We start from the raw sequence: 14498 nt of genomic DNA, 5'->3' as shown, positions 1-14498 counted from the left end.
TCCTTTGCTCTAAAACATGCATTAGAATTCTACCAGCCATATGGTGGGCACATCATGGTAGCTCATAGGTGTACACATAGATAGAAACCTAAGGGCTGAGGTGGGCAGAAAAGGCACGGAGAGCTTTGCACACATAGACGTTAGGGAAATTATACAATCACTATCACTATGTTACATCCATTTCTGTTAATACTTCTTTCTTCCCAAATAAAGAACCGGAGCTGGGGAACGACAGATGTCCAAACTCAAGAGGAAATGACCCGTATGGTCACCTTGGCTACTTGTGAGGGAGTAACACATACTGAGATACAGAGTGCCAGGAAGGCAGGGGTAGGCCGGCTGGCCCAGGGCCAAGGTGGCCTGACGGGTCCTTGGGTTGGGATGAAGCTGCATTGAGCAGTGGGCTACTTTTTATACTAGGGAGTTAAAGTGCTCTTATTACAATGTTACTTACATATCTACACATAGAAATCCAGATATGTAAACATTTCATGCTTATAATTCTTATACAATGACAAACCTAAAATAATTTACAAATGGAAGAAAATAAAACAGCAGAACCATATGATTTGTACCAACGATACAAACCTACTATAACTGATGATGGTTTGCTTACGTAAGATTACAAATGAGACATTTTAAGGCCTAGATCCAGCACTTTATTTCATCGTTTCTATCTTTTGACTTCAATAATATGAATGCTATGGGGGTGCCTGGGTGGTTCAGTTGGTTAAACGTCCAACTCTCAGTTTCAGCTCAGGTCATGATCTCACAGTTTTGGGAGTTTGAGCCATGCGTTGGGCTCTGCACTGACAGAACAGAAACTGCTTGGGATTCTCTCTCTCTCTCTCTCTCTCTCTCTCTCTCTGCCCTTCCCCTGCTCATGCTGTCTCTGTCTCTCTCAAAATAAGTAAATAAACTTAAAAAAAAAACACGAATGCTATGAATGTTTTTCACCTAAAAAAAACAAGATTAACAATTCCAAAGTTTGGTTGGTTTGTCCTTTGTTACTGCAGAAAATCTGACTTCATACTTACTAAAATCTGCTGGTGTGCAATATTCAAATGCCAATACAAATAAAATGTCACAGTAATTCTATGAAACTGACTGGTTTATTTCTATAGATATGGAGCGAAGGGTGACGTGATGTAGTTGAAAGATGACTAGGGTAGGACTCAGCAAACCTGGTTTCTAGAACTGGTCTCCTACTAGCTTGTGGCCCTTTAACCTGAGTTAAACTCCCTCACCTGTGAGTGTGTGACAATCAGATGAAATCTGGACATGTCACTGTAAGGCGTTCTACAGTGCAGTATTTTGTTGTTACTGGGGAAGTTCAGCTGAGGAGCTGCTTTGTGAGGAAAGATGAGTTCAATTTTAGACTTGTTGAATTTGAGGTGACAGCATGACATGAATCGAATGTTCTTTTCTAATTCAATCACATTGTAGTTTGCAGTCAGAAGCCCTTCCCAGTGGTTTGGCTTCGGTCTTCAGATTCTTGGCCTAATATTCCTTTGGCTCTCTCAGTAGACAGCTTTAACCACAGCAGGGAGAATGAGTCCTTAATAAGTGCTTCCCAAGCTAATCAAACAGAAAGGCTTGATTTGCTCTTCTGCGTTTCTCCATCAGCCGTGAGGTCTTGGCTACTACCTGGGGCCTTTCTTTTCCAAAACAAGCAAGAGACATATAAGCCCCATCTGAGACACCCTGTGCTGGAAACAAGCCCCCTCACCCCTACTTGTCCTAAATGGAACCTCGCGTGAGGCCCTCAGCTTCCCACTCTACTGGAACGATTTGAGATGTTACTGCCTTCCTCCTCCCGCCTACCCAACGTGCTTCATGGCTGGAAGTTGCTGGCTTGCACCTCTGGCGTGAACTACATTTGCTGTCTATCCGGCCCAGGCCACACTCAACCTTTCTTCGGCTTGGATTTCTCCTCGGAGGAGTGGCCTGACAACTGGACCACCCTAGGTCTCTTCTAGCTCTTCTCGCTTGGTACTCTTGGTACCCCACCTTGGTAGCTCCTTGCCTAGCATCCACAGTTACCAGGGCTAGATTTTTAAGGATCTGTTATGAGCACTAATAAAGAAACATATTAAAGTCGTTTTCAAAGTTAAAAACAAACGAGGAGCCAAAAGGCTTTCCTGGCATTTTAAATCACAACATGCCCTGTTGCTGGCTTAGTCACAGACCATATGACTTTATTTACTAAACTTTATCAGTAAAGTTTATTAATTATTTACTATTGTTGGTAAAGTTTATTAAACTTATTGAAGTTTGTTAATTTATTTCGAGAGAGACAGAGACAGCATGAGCAGGGGAGGGGCAGCGAGAGAGGGAGAGAGAGAGAATGCCAAGCAGGCTCCATGTTGCCAGCGTAGAGCCTGATGCGGGGTGTGAACATGTGAAGCCGTGAGTTCACGACCTGAGCCAAAACCAAGAGTCAGACACTTAACTGACGGAGCCCTTCGGGCACACCTAACCACTTGACTTTATAAGTCAAGTGTGCCAATGACTGGGTATGTGTGGAAATTCCTCAACTCTGACACTCCCTCCATGAGCCTCAGTAGTTTCTTAGCTTTTAGGCCTCTCTCATAGCAGCTTACCCTTCACACTACTACCACAGGTTCATTGCTTTTCTTTCAAAACGGACAACTTAATTTGTTTCATTTTTTTCGGATTCTAAAAGTAACCTACATTTCTTATTTGCTTCAACCAGACAAGAGCAGATGTATAAAAGAGAAAGTGAAAATCAGCTCCCTTATCACACCTTACCTGATATGTCCATATCAGACATGGGCACCAATGATATCCGATGTATTTTACCAGACATCTTGTTATGCACACACAGATACCTTTACTGTTAACGAAGTGGGATTGTGTGATACCTATCATTTCGTAAATGGTTTCTGTACTTTATTTGTGACTGTTTTCAGCACATTAGCCAAATATAATTTTCAATAGCAACACAGTACTCTATGTATAGATGTGCATAGTAGTTACACGGATGTAACTATAATATAACCTATTATCTACAGATGGACAGTTAAGATTTTTCCAACTTTATGGTCTTATTAATGAGGCCGCAAAGGACATCATTCTAGATATACTTTGTCACTTGTTCAACAATTTATCCAGGAAGAATTCTCAGAAGCTAGCATTTCAGAATTTAAGAGGATCCTGATTTATATACTGAGATAACAACAAAATGTTAACATTTCTCATTTCCCACACACCAGATTTAAACATATTTGAAATGCTGCTGACTAGTAAAAATCATATCTAACTGCCCACTGGATTGTAATAAAAGGGTACCAATCCCTTTGTTCCTTCTGTGAAACCTCACCAGATGCCGGCACTGACCAGTCTAATGGTGTTCTGCACTCTGCAGAGACAACCACCGTTCCCAGATGTCTTGGGAATGTGGGACTCATGATTCCCCTGAATCATCTGAGAACGATTAAACTATGTTTACTGGAGATTTAACCATTTTGTTGAAATCCATTCTTCTTTAAAAATTTTTTTTTAATGTTTGTTTTTGAGAGAGAGAGAGAGAGAGAGAGAGAGAGAGAGAGAGAGAGACGGAGACACAGAATCCAAAGCAGGCTCCAGTCTCTGAGCTGTCAGCACACAGCCTGACACGAGGCTCGAACTCACAGACCGTGAGACCATGACCTGAACCGAAGTCGGATGCTTAACCAACTGAGCCACCCAGGCGACCCCGATCTATTCTTCTAAAATACTGGTAATTCCCAAATGATAGCTAAGGCACCTCTATTAAATAAAAATTTCTGATTGGCCAGCATACATCATTTCCACGCTGGGTGGAAGCAGGTTTACTCTGGAGTACTATGCTTTGTTTCTTGCTAACTACCTTCGCTCATCTCTTGGAAAGCACCTCGTGATAATATGATCGGCTCTGCTGCAGGAAGGCCAGTGCTGTTGGTAGCAAAATGGCTCATCAAATATTTGGAAAGGAGTGTGTGTGTGTGTGTGTGTGTGTGTGTGTGTGTGTGTGTGAATAAGTGTTAAAAAATCTCAGAAGTCCATAAAAATTACATGATGTTATTTGATTGTGTCAGTGGTATGAAAAAAGTAGAGAGGGCTGGCTTTTCTTTCATTCCCAGAACCACCAGCTTAAAGTCTCTGGTGTTAAAAGAAAAAACAGGATTCTGAAGTGGGAAAACTTTCTTGGAATGCTGTGGCTTTCGCACCAAAGACGATTTAAGTTTTTACCGCTAGAGCTCAAGAGCCTCAGTATATCCAAGTAACAAGATAATCATGTTACATGCCGTGCCTTTTAGACAGAAAGTGCAAACAAAGAGAAGTACTGAAGAATGGCACATAAGGAAATCACTGAGAATCGGGGTCTACATTTGGACGGGCCAGGGTCTCAGTGTATACTAGATGAGAGAAAGAGGAAGTGGGGAAGCTTCCGTAGTAAGACACTGGGGCGAGGCACTAGTTTTCATCTTGCCCCTGGGCTCCTCTCACCCTCTCGTCCCCATAAAATATTTCTCAAGACTTGCACAACATTGACAAAATTCTTAGAATTTCACCTATAGTATAGGCTGTTTCATTTTGTTTTTACCCTGTGTTCCCCACAGTTTGAAGAGCATTACCCCTATCTCCTTTCATTTTGTCTTTTCTTCCATTTTGCTACTTTCTGAGTTAAGACCACAGTGCATCCTTAAAGTTTTCAAGTAAAAATGCTGGCAATGTATTTTATTAACAAAACAAGATCTCTTATCAGGACATCATGTTCAAAAATAAAATAAGAAAAAGCAGTAACCATTTTTTGTGGAGGGGGAGGGAGTTGACTTCATTACATGTTTAGGATTAGAGACCTGGAGAGAATGAAAAAGAAGCATGGGTGAGTCTATAATGAGTACAAATTTACTTATTTTATGTTGATAGTCACAATACTACTCTGGTTAGCCACACAGTTAATCAAGTTTGGATGTGCAATCTTGCTACTGTATTTTTTTTTTTTACATACATGGTATATATAATTATTTTGCAATTCAAAAAAATTTAATAATATATTTGATGATTTTCTAAATCAGTTCACCAAGATATAACTTATTCTCAGTCATCTACTACACAGGATCCCAGTTTATTTAACCATTTCCTATTGCCCTACATTTGGATTTTTCCTAGTTTTTCTCTATTGGATACAGCACTGTTGTACCCCTGTGTTTTTATAGGGCAGATACTGGGAAGTGGAATAGTATATGTTCATTTAAATTTAAGATTCTGGGGTGCCTGAGTGGCTCAGGTCTTGACCTACCAGTTCACGGGTTCGAGCCCTGCATCGGGCTCTGTGCTGACAGCTCAGAGCCTGGAGCTGCTTCAGATTCTGTGTCTCCCTCTCTCTCCACCCCTCCCCTGCTCACGCTCTGTCTCTCTCTGTCTCTCAAAAATAAATAAACGTTAAAAAAATTTTTTTTAAATAAAAGATTCTGTGGGATCGGTCTTCACAGTAGTTCCAAGTTGCTCCTAGTGACAGTTCCCATGCTCTTTCCCCTCAAATGACCAAGTCAGATCAACATACATTAAGACAGTCCACTGCTAACTGATAGGGCCAGAGAAAATATTGAATCTTCTCTATCTTGTATAGCAGTGGTTTCTAACATTTTAAGAATGTGGATCCTTTTAAAATATCAAGAAACATTAAGATATTATGACAATTGCTCATATTTTTGTTATTTACTAATAAAATGCTGTATAAAGTGTCTATAAATTCAATACATAAAAGGTAATCTGTATCTTATAAACCACTGCATTTATATATATCTGAAGAATAGTCTTTCATACCTGAAGTAGCTATTTATCAAACAATAGACTACAGAAAATACTTGGTGTGGATATGAATCTTGGAATCTCTTTATCTCCCTTTCCTTCCTTCCTTCCTTCCTTCCTTCCTTCCTTCCTTCCTTCCATGTTTATTTATTCTTGAGAGAGCATAAAAGGAACAGAGGACCAGAGGATCCAAAGCGGGCTCTGCACTGACAGCAGCAAGCCCAATGTGGGTCTAGAACTCATGAACCACAAAACTGAGTTGAAGTCAGATGTTCAACTGACTGAGCCACCCAGGTGCCCCTGGGAATCTCTATCAATAACTTCACCACTAGAGAACCACTGGGGTACAGAAAGAGATTACAAGAGCACCAATGAGCAGACTTTGAATTGTCACCTTCAAACTTTTTTTTAATAAAAATTTTTTTAATGTTTATTTATTTTTCAGAGGTGGGGGAGGGAGGGAGAGAGAAGGAGACACAAAATCTGAAGCAGACTCCAGGTTTCTAGCTGTTAGCACAGAACCTGACATGGGGCTTGAACCTATGAACTGTGAGATCATGACCTGAGCTGAAGTCAGACGCTCAACCGAGTCACCAGGCGCCCCTAACCCTTTTTTGTTTTCAACATTCCTCATGCTTGATAAGCACACATGCAGATACATACACAGACCCACAGGTAAAGTGAGGAAAACTAAAGAGAAAATAAAAGGCTCAAGGCACTAAGATGAGGCCTATTTATTTCAGACTTTTTTGCTTGTTTTTAATATGGAACGCTTCATGTTCCTTGTGCGAGGCCATGCTAGTCTTCTCTATATAATTGTAGTTTTAGTATATGTGCTGCAAAAGGGAGCACTATTTATTAAAGATTTAGAGAGGTTCCCGTTCAGATCAGTTTCCAAGCCTCTGTGTTTTCCTTAACTGTCTGTGCCACATTCCTATATTTTAAAAAGAGAATGCTGCATCTCAAGTTCCAGCAGACTGAATAAATTCACCACCTTAAAGAAGGAATCCTACCAGTAGTTGGCTGTTTGCAAATTCACAATAACTTGTAGGCCAGTAGATAGTTGGCTGAACCCTCAGATCCGCTCTCCCCTCCCTGCATCCCACACGACTTTCACTTTCATATAAGGAGCTGTTCAACAGAAGGTAGCTCTGGTTGAGAGGGCGATTCTAGGTTGTAACTGAGACACTCAACCCCAACACGGTCCTATCCCCAGGTTTCTGTAGCTCTGCACTCCCCACATAGGCCAGACCCAGGAGAAGACCCCAAGGAAAAACAACTTCTTAGTCAATTACTTTTCTCTGATTTCCCTCGTTCTTGGTTCTGCTAAGGTCATTGTCTTAACCTGGGTCTTAATATGGGATCCAACTTAAAGAGTTAAAACCTCATGTGGGTTGAAAATGTACTCATCAACTATTAGGAGACAAAATGACTCATACATACTTTCATTATTCTTTTTCATGTACCAAAAACCCTGGTGATTTTCTTTCAGAATATAAAATGCAAGCAGATTCTTTAAACGTATCCAGTCAGCTCTGTGAACTGCTCAAAAGCTCTTAGCAAAATCTCAGGCAATGCTGTGATCAGGAGGGAAAGACCATGCTACTGAAATGACTCATATTTGCCCTGCAGATTTACTGTATGTTTGAAAGTTAAGAGGTTTATAGCAACATTCCAGGCTCTTAAATATGATTTTGTTTGTATGTGGTGTCTGAAAAAATGTTGTGGTTTCACTTAATGCACATAAAGCCCAATTCTGAATGTTCTTCCCTTGAATTCCTTAAAGAAAGGCATTAAAAATGACAATGGAGAAGAAAAATCAAGAAAATAAAAATATTTTTTCAAGGCAGAATATGTTTAGAAATGGATTAATAGCTAATAGTCAATTGGTTGGTTAGTAATTAATATATGATAGAATGAAAGAAAGTTCCTTTGATTTAGAGTATATATATTTACAAATATTTTAATCTATCATTTATATATTATATATTTTAATTTATTATTTATTTTATGTATGTATATATTTATATTATATATATGTATATATATTTCTTTTTTGGTAGGGAAAGAAGGTAAAAATAAGCTGAATTTCATTGTATAATTCATTGCTATATCAGTGGTATGCCTTTTGCTAGGGTGAGGGCATATATGGGAATAGTATATTACTCTGAAGGAATTTACCCAGGAAGAGAGGTATGCTCTATTCCATCTATTTCCCTTCTCTCACCCCATCTCTACCCGCCCCCCCCCCCCCCCCAGCTTTTGAGAATTACTAAAGTTTGCATACCAACCAGAAGTTTTGGATCCCAATAGTAAAATTGTGTGCCCACATCACTTAGTGTTTTTTCTTTTTAAGTTTATTTATTTATTTTGATAGAGAGCATGCACGTGCGAGCAGGGGAGGGGTAGAAAGAGAGGGAGAGAGAGAATCCCAAGCAGGCTCAGCACTGACAGCACAGAGCCTGATGTGGGGCTCGATCTCAGGAACTGTGAGGTCATGACCTGAACCGAAACCAGGATCTGATGCTTAACCGACTGAGCCAACCAGGACCCCCCGCCTTTAGTGTTCTTATATATGTCCTCGATGCAAGCTATCACCACCTGCCTTCCATATGCTTTATACAACGGTGACATTCCATAATCACATGCATTTTATAACCACAGACCATGATGGGGAAACATGTGCTGCACAGGAGAAAAAAACCTCAGACAGTGAAAGAAAAACCTCTTCACTTATCTGTGCACACTACTGCAGCTAGCTGATTCTTAGCATCATTATGATTGCAATGTCCTATTGAATAAATACATCAGGTCTGACTGATCGTGTATGGTTAGAAGAGACCTGGGAGTGCTGTAAGTTCTGATTCTGACTTGGGTTGTATGGCTAACTTAGGGCTTATGGGAACACAGTTCCCAGAATGGTCCTGCCCTATGGTCTGCAGACCCCTAAGTTTAGAGACTCATTTCTAAATCGATGCAGGTAGTCACAGGAATTTTTTAAAATATGGATTCTAATTGTTTGGAATCAATATTTTAAATTAAGCAGATGTTTAACATAACATATCTCGTACCTGTAAATGAGTGTCTACTATGTATAATACATGATTACTTTATTTTTTTATTTTATTATTCTTTTTTTCACGTCTATTTATTTTTGAGAGAGAGTGAGAAAGACAGAGTGTGAGTGGGGGAGGAGCAGAGAGAGACAGGGAGCCACAGAATCCAAAGCAGGCTCCAGGCTCTGAGCTGTCAGCACAGAGCCCAACACAGGGCTTGAACTCATGAACCATGAGATCGAACTCAGACACTTAACCAAGGGAGCCACCCAGGCACCTCTATGTTTTTATCTGAGAGAGAGAGAGAGAGAGAGAGAGAGAGAGAGAGAGAGAGTTCGAAGTAAACTCCACGCTCAGTGCGGAGCCCGAGGTGAGGCTCGATCCTACCACCCTGGGATCATGACCTGAGCTGAAATCAGAAGTCAGACACTCAGCTGACTGAGCCACCCAGGCACCCTTCTATCTATTTTTAAATACCTACAAATAACCTCTGACCCAAATTTTGGATTATTTTACTTATTCTCTTACTTTGCTTTGTAGTTTTACTCCCAAGGTATGCATCCCTAAGAAATTTATTTTTTAGTTTTGCCTTCTTACAACTTTACATAATCATCCTATATGCATTCTATGATTGGTTTCTTTCATAAAACTATGTGTTTCTGAGATTGATCTGGGCTTCTATGAATGGCTGTAGTTTATAATGATAGACGAGGCACAGCGTTTCCAAAATATATCTTGAGACTGGGGTTAATATCTAATTCTTCATGCAGTTGGTACCATTTTCTTTTTAAAAGTCCATAAGTGGTTAGTGATATGCAGTAGAAATAAATGAATAGAATCTGGATTTACTTTCTTACAGAATTGCTATTTTTATTTTGAAAGGAAGAAAGCATCTGTCAAACCTATTTAGTACAGATTTTGGAGGAATAATTCCATGACAGCTTCCTGAGGTTAAACTAAAATCTCTTTAATTTGTCACAAACAGGACTGCATTTGCACCCTCCCCGCTGTCCCACTCTGTTAAAACAATAAGCTCGGTCAGATACAAACAGATAACTGTTTCCTTTATAAATGTTTAGAAAGTGTAGGTGTGGAAAGTGGGTTGATGATGGAGAAGATCTGTTTTGCTCCTCACTTGGTTATTCAAGTTAAACCTTGGTCAAAATGAATGAAAAGGAGTAAAAGAAATGTTTAAGTGGTCACTTAGAGAATTAAACTAACCAAACTTTCCTCTCTTTCAACTCTTATTCAAGTGGTATAAAACATGGCTAACAGAGATAAACCCACTTACTGTGTTTTCATAAATATTACCTTTTCTTCATCGTCAGCGTAGTATTCTTTGTCTAATAAGAAATCTTACATAATAAGAACCTTAAATAAATATGGTCATTAATAAATGTAGGCTTTTAAAAATGTTGCCAATCAAAAGTAAAAGCTGATTTGGGGCTGTTTCCTGACCGCTGTACCTATTAAAGAACAATCTTGCTTTAATGCGCACAGTAGATGTGGACAATCAAGCTTGCGCTTAATTTTTTTTCAAGTACAACATGTTAAACCAATTCAGACGGAGGGTGTCTATGACTGGGAACACTACATTTTGCTGGTTCTTTCTTTGGCATATAGGTCTGGACCCGGATGTACAGCTGGCGTTCTGAACCACTGCCTCAGAGCAGGCTGCAGGGAGACCCCCACACTCCCACTGGCCAACTTGGAGTAACTGCATCTGACCACAGATACATATCCAAGCGTGTTCTCTTCATAGTCAAAGACTTAACATCCCAGGAGCAGAAACTCCCCTTTCCATCTGTGAATGTAAAACTAGGAACCCATTTTAGAGGAGTCTTAAATTTAGCGTGATCTAGAAGTTCAAGTCTCACCCCCAAATTCGAAGTATTTGTGTGACGTGGTACAAAGGTCCATCATTTCACGTGGTGGAGCTTCAAAAGTACGGTGCTGCTATCACACTGGTAAACATTTGACAAAAGGAATAAACTTACTGGAAAAACAAAAACAAGATGTCCTTAAGTGGAGATTATGAACCTGTGACTAATTAAAGGGAATCCCTGTCAGGGGAAAGCGGTATTGCAGACCTGCCGACGGAAATGGGACATGGCGTGTGGATACTGCTAACTGGAGTCACATGTCCTGTGTCAGCTGAGAGGACTCTCAGCATCCTCGCTAGACAGGCAGTGCTTACTGCAGGAAAATTTATGGGTAATGGATTTTCATAACAGGCCTTTTATGATCCTCTCCTCCCCCAAAAGTACCCTCTGGAGCTTTTCTGCTTCCACACTCATTTTTCTTAATTGGAAAAAGATTTACTGTTCATTTCCTCTTTCCCGGCACTCTCTGTTGGATCCATTTCTTTCCGTTCCGGTGGCACAGCCTCCCATCTCCTCCACCACCCCCCGCCCCCCCCCCCCAGCCCCCCACCGCTTTTGTCCAGAGAAAGCTCCACTATACTGATAAATATGACACCGGAGCATTGTTTCTAGCACCTCTGCTGAAATATGTGACTGTCACTTTAACAAGAAAGCATATTTTGGGGGTGATTACTTCCTCCCTGACTCCAGAGGTATTGCACAAAGTCACCTAACATCCAGCTGGCTCATAGCTCCCCTCCAAGTGCTAGAACTGCAAAGTTTTGTTTACAAGTGGTAGCAAATAGAAAGACAAACCTTGAGTGGAGACAGGAAATGGAAAATGACGGGCCAAATCCTGGATGTTTGGCCCTTTGGAAAGAACATTTATACTTGCAGGGGGACTTGGGAGCCAACCATTGCTAATGGGTCCAACCTCCCTACTGTTGGGAAAAGAAGTCAAGGAGTTTGCCCTACACTTGGGGGATCATCTTCCTAAGTCAACAGAAACCTTACCTAACACCAGGCCTGCTCACTGCAGAGGGAAAAAAGCAAACACCTATTTGTTTTGACTTGGTTAAAAGCCAGCCTGAACAAACCAAACCAAATAAAAACCTTCCAAACTTAAAGACTCCCTTTGAGTTCACAGAAGACCCCTATATAAATGAGAATATTTTAACAGAGGAATATTAAATAACGAAGCACCTATATTTGTGTGTGTTAACTGAATCAGAATCACAAACAGCTTAAGAATAGGACAGCCAAGGGCTCTGAGAGAGGGAGACGTAGGCACTGGAGGCATTCTCGTACAACACTTAAATTACTCAAGGGGATCTGTCGCATACCAGCAGACTTCTATCCCAACAATAGATTATCAACCAACAAGGCTTATGCTGTCTTCTGACTAGTTCCTTAAAACTGTTCCCTGGTTCAGGAAGCACTGCTTCAGTAGGGGAGATAACTGACTTTACTCTGCACATATCAGATTTTCTCACAAGAAATTACAAAGTTATAGCACTGGCATTGGCTTATAGGTTTCAAATCTCGTGTACATCCCTCTCCCCAAAGTGGTGATCCATGTGGAACCTAAACTTTGAGGGGAGGCCAGTTAAATTCAGGGGGGTACATCAGGGTAGGGAAGTCTGGGAAGCAAAAGGGGCTGCATGAGGGGCCGAGATTCTGAGGATGACATGGTGGGGCTGTGCCAGATACAAAGGTAGAGTCTTAACTGGGGGTAGTAGGAAACTGCAACCTGACACTGGGGTGGCCAGAATTGGCATGTCCATTCAACAGCGAATTTACTGAGCACCTACTCTGGTCAAGCCACTGAAAGTAGAAACGAAGGCGAATTAAACTCCTGCAAGGAGTTTCTAATCTGGTACGGAAATGTAACAGCAGAAAAATGGGGTAAATATCAGAGGACACTTACTGGTACAATGATCTCAAGTTTAGAGGAAGAAGAAGATACCTCCAGCTGAGGGATCAGAGAAGGCTTCACAGGGCAAGTGGTATCTTTTAGGACTGGGGGATGGGGGCAATGGAAGAGGCCCTTTCCACATGCACACAGAGCTCAAATGGCAAGGTTGCAGAGTCAGGAAATATGGACATGGAAAAGCAAACAATTCAGTCTGGCCGGGGCTGGGAGTGCATGAAGGGCATTAGTGAAGCTCCAATTGTGCTTGGCATACACAGGCCAGCTCCTAATAACTGAAAGAGTAAACCAAACATTTTATAAAGCTTAAGGAGAGAGGCTCCCTCCATGGCAGTGACCCTAGGCAGCACACAGGGAGGATTTCCTAGCTTTAGTCTCCACTCCAGGTATTTCATTCACTCTGCAGCTTTCCCAAGAAATAAAGGGCCAGCAACCCAATATCAAGGGCTCCATAAATCTTAGCTGCAGGAGGAGACTACTTTGTTCAGCAAATCCGACAATCATTTACAACAGTAGCACTATAAAGGATCCTTCAAGAGCGATAAGCTATGAACTTGCAAGTTTTTAGAATGGCATTTTTGTCCTTTCTTATTTTGGCCACCTTCTCCACTGTCTTGTACTCACTTTGCCCACAGAGTTAAGTCAGATTTTCACCTATTCTGTTTGTAAATCAGATCCTAGGTAAAATCCACTACTGTGGCAAGGTGGTGAGATATTAGGACCATAGCATAAGTAAGGAAACTAGAAGGGATTTTGGAGGGTATTTTCAATCCAAGATCCACATTATATATGTGGAAACCTAGGGTCTAAGAGGTGAACTGATTCACGGAAGTAATTACAAAATCAAGATGAGATGCAGGTCTTTTAGTTCCCATCACTGTTTTCTTTCTAACCAAAGACACTGTATGAGCTTTCTGTAGATTAACAAATAGCTTCAGTCATCTAAGCCAGGGCCTGACAAACTATGGCCCAAGGACCAATCAGTCCACATTCTGTTTTTGTAAATAAAGTTTTATTGGAATGTAGCCATGCCCATACTGTCTATGGCTGCTTTCACACGTCAATTCCAGAGTTGAGTAATTATGACAGAGGGCTTATTTGCCACAAATTTGAAAACATACTATCTAGCCCTTCACAAAAAAAGTTTACTGATTCCAGATCTAAGCCAACAGTCTCAAAAATTTTTATCGTGTACTCCTATCAGTTAAAAAATTAAGCACACACACACACACACACATTCATTTATTTATAGTGCTTTCCTAAGTGTTTATAGATTTATATAACACAAACAGAAATTTTAAAAGGGTAGAACAAAACAAAAAAACCCCAATAAGTAATGTTTAATTTTTTAATGTTCATAAAATCCTTTTTGAAAACTCTTGGTTTAACAAATTGTGATCAGTAATTTGAAGGTCTGGCTTTTAGTTCAATTTATTTTGATACTTGGTCTTAAATGACAGTCAAAATTTCATTTTTTAAAGAGCCCTTAAAAGATATATAGATTTGGGGGACCTGGGTGGCTCAGTCAGTTAAGCGTCCAACTTTGGCTCAGATCATGATCTCTTGGTTTGTGAGTTTGAGCCCTGCGTCGGGCTCTGTGCTGACAGTTCAGAGCCTGGAGCCTGGTTTAGATTCTGTGTCTCCCTCTCTCTCTCTCTGCCCCTCCCCCGCTCACGCTCTGTCTCTGTCTCTGTCTCTCTCTCAAAAACAAATAAACATTAAAAAAAAAAAGATATGTAGATTCACATGGAAAGAACATATCATTGGCTTGGCATTTTGAAGCATGATATGAATATATTCAACCTCCCCCACCAACCGTGCAGTTTTGTTTTGTTTTGTTTTGTTTTTATG

At 40.6% G+C, this 14498-nt stretch overlaps 1 protein-coding gene and 1 pseudogene across 13 annotated transcripts in view; both read right to left on the bottom strand.

Moving 5' to 3' along the window:
• CALD1 (caldesmon 1) overlaps positions 1-14498 on the bottom strand; it is a 188924-nt gene that overhangs the window by 40616 nt on the left and 133810 nt on the right. The window lies entirely within an intron of this gene.
• Positions 6558-6651, bottom strand: LOC115509503 (annotated as a pseudogene).

This window comes from Lynx canadensis, chromosome A2 (genome assembly GCF_007474595.2).
Source record: "Lynx canadensis isolate LIC74 chromosome A2, mLynCan4.pri.v2, whole genome shotgun sequence".
In the NCBI taxonomy this organism is placed as follows: Eukaryota; Metazoa; Chordata; class Mammalia; order Carnivora; family Felidae; genus Lynx; species Lynx canadensis.
This window is presented reverse-complemented; position numbering and strand designations above follow the sequence as displayed.